This window comes from Atractosteus spatula, chromosome 21 (genome assembly GCF_055471065.1).
Source record: "Atractosteus spatula isolate fAtrSpa1 chromosome 21, fAtrSpa1.hap1, whole genome shotgun sequence".
NCBI lineage: Eukaryota > Metazoa > Chordata > Actinopteri > Semionotiformes > Lepisosteidae > Atractosteus > Atractosteus spatula.
In genome coordinates, this window is record NC_142726.1 from 14,699,753 (window position 1) to 14,702,314 (window position 2,562).

Consider the following 2,562-nt stretch of genomic DNA (forward strand, 5'->3'; position numbering starts at 1 on the left):
AGTTTCAGCCCAGCCTGGTGAAACTTTAAGACTCGCCTTCCGAGAAGCTGGAGGCGATGTAAATTCTGAGCTTTTAAATCGGGCTCCACTCTCATTCACGTGATATTTTATAATTGCACATTTTCCTCCTCTCTCTCCCTCCAGCTTAGCACTGTCCCACTTGCTCCTACAGCGGGCTAATGTGACACTGGCACACACAAAACTTCCACAGTCCACGAGTGGGCAACAAGCGCGCTCCGTGCCGGTTTAGAGTCTGAACATTTACCCCGCGGTCTGAAGACCCAAAAGTCCGTCTTCACATCAGCTGTGTCTTTGTTACCAGTAATTTACCATACAGACAATTTTCAATCTGAAAACATTACTGAAAATAGCCCCTTTTACATCAAAAAAGTTTTTTTTTATATCTACTGTTCAGAAAACGAAATCATAAAATTGTAGATATTCATTCTACTCTCTATCCAAGTCTCAACGTCTCAATATCGATGTTTATTCTAGACATCGATATTGCGACATACCCCTGTATACACTATTACTGCTGTTAACGGTAAAAGGTAATTACCCGTACAAAACTACGAAGATACGAGAACACACATTTAAAAAAAAAGTTTTTTGCACTTTATTGACATTGACTTTACATTTATCAGTACTTCCCGATGTCGAATATATCGAATTACAATTTTCCCAGAAACCTGTGCTTAAAAGCACCATGTTCCGAGCGTAATTGAATTTTTCACCAGGGTATGCCATTGGACTACCTCTTGTGCTCCACATGGCCCTTCAGGTCACGTCTTAAATGCAATGAGTGTTGTCTTAAGATCTCCATCGCTTCTTGTACACAAGCTCAAATGGCTCTGTTTTGCTCTGCGCTGCTGGTCTACCGTTAAATATCAGGTGCGGGTGGAAAGGTGAAGCACTTGGTCAGAGCTTCTCTGCCGTGTTTTTGCCTTTTCTCCTTTTTCCATCTGCCAGAAGTAGAGTCAGAGGCCAGTGTGAGTTTGTTTCATAGCTTGTCATGCCAATAAGAGTGGAAGAATATCACCCTAAAACCTTAATGTGGCCATTCTGTTAAAATGACTTACCTAAATCACAGAAGCCTTTTCTTTTCCTCTGTTTCTTTGTTGTATGTCAGAACCATGCTGATGCAGATTTCTCGGCTGTAGATATTTATTTTTTTCCAACATTTTCTTTCACAAGGAGGTGCATCACAAAACACAACTCATCATCTGATGATTTTCGTGTTTTGGGAAAATGGAAGGCTTGTTACTGCACTAAAAGCATGTTAGACCTGAAGAAAAGTTGGATAGAGACTGGGCCTCAAGACTGAGCACTTCTGAGACTGCACACCCATAAGAACAACAGTGAATAAAATGCTATTGCTCAATTTGTTTTTGAGTTCAAGTGTTAAAATAAATTTTACACTGAGTCATTTTTATCTCCAGTTATCAATTGGGTTTTTCCAATATGAAATTATACCGTCCTTTGTAATCGTTTTATAAATGAAACACCCTAAGGAGTGTCTTCTAACAAACCAGAATGAACAAGTTATTCTGTAAAACTACAATTTGAAACTCTGTATAAAGTAAGAAAGAAAATAGCCAGATGAACTTACAATGATATTGTAAACCGAACACAGTAGACTGAGCACATGCTCAGACAGCTGAACACAGTAGACAGCTGAACACTGTAGACTGAGCACACGCTTGGACAGCTGAACACAGTAGACTGAGCACATGCTTGGACAGCTGAACACTGTAGACTGAGCACACACTCGGACAGCTGAACACAGTAGACTGAGCAAACACTCGGACAGCTGAACACAGTAGACTGAGCACACATCCAGACAGGTAAACACTGGAGATTGAGGACACGCTGAACACAGTAGACTGAGGTGATAGTAACTTGTTTTAGGTGGATGTATTTTAAAAAAAATAAAACCTGAAGCATACGAAGACATGTGGTTGTGCTGCTTTTTAAATTCAGGACATGACAAACCACTGCAGCAGTCCCAGTCCTGTGCACCTGTGGTATCAGAACACCCCACGCTCCACGTCCTTCTCCCGCTAAGAGCCGGTCCAGTGTCATTAGTCTGTCTCCCACAGCAGATACTGATGTCCAGTATGGGGCCGAGCTGCACAGATTCCTCTCAGCCCGCAGGGCGCTGTTTGCATTTGGCCAGTTCTTGATCTTGCTAGATGAGCTTAATGAGACATGAAAACTCTGCTTCACCGCATGAAAACAGCCGTTTAAAAGGGTCATGTTGTTTATAAATCACAGAAGACCTTATGCTTTGTGTCGGCTTTGCTTTTCAGCTTGCATCTCTGTGCTCAACATTTTCTTTACCCTCCGAACAACAGGGATCACAGTCCTTCCAGCGGAGGGAGAGCTACAAATCTTTGTAGGAGATCGAATTGTTCCCACGTCAACAGGATTATCTAATTACTGACCAGAGTTACAGGTTTTTTTCCAATGAATTCTCTCTTCTATTCCTTAAATGGATATTTTTATTACACCTGGGACCACAGTATTCCCATTAACTGGCCTGGGAGAACTTGAAGACAAGTT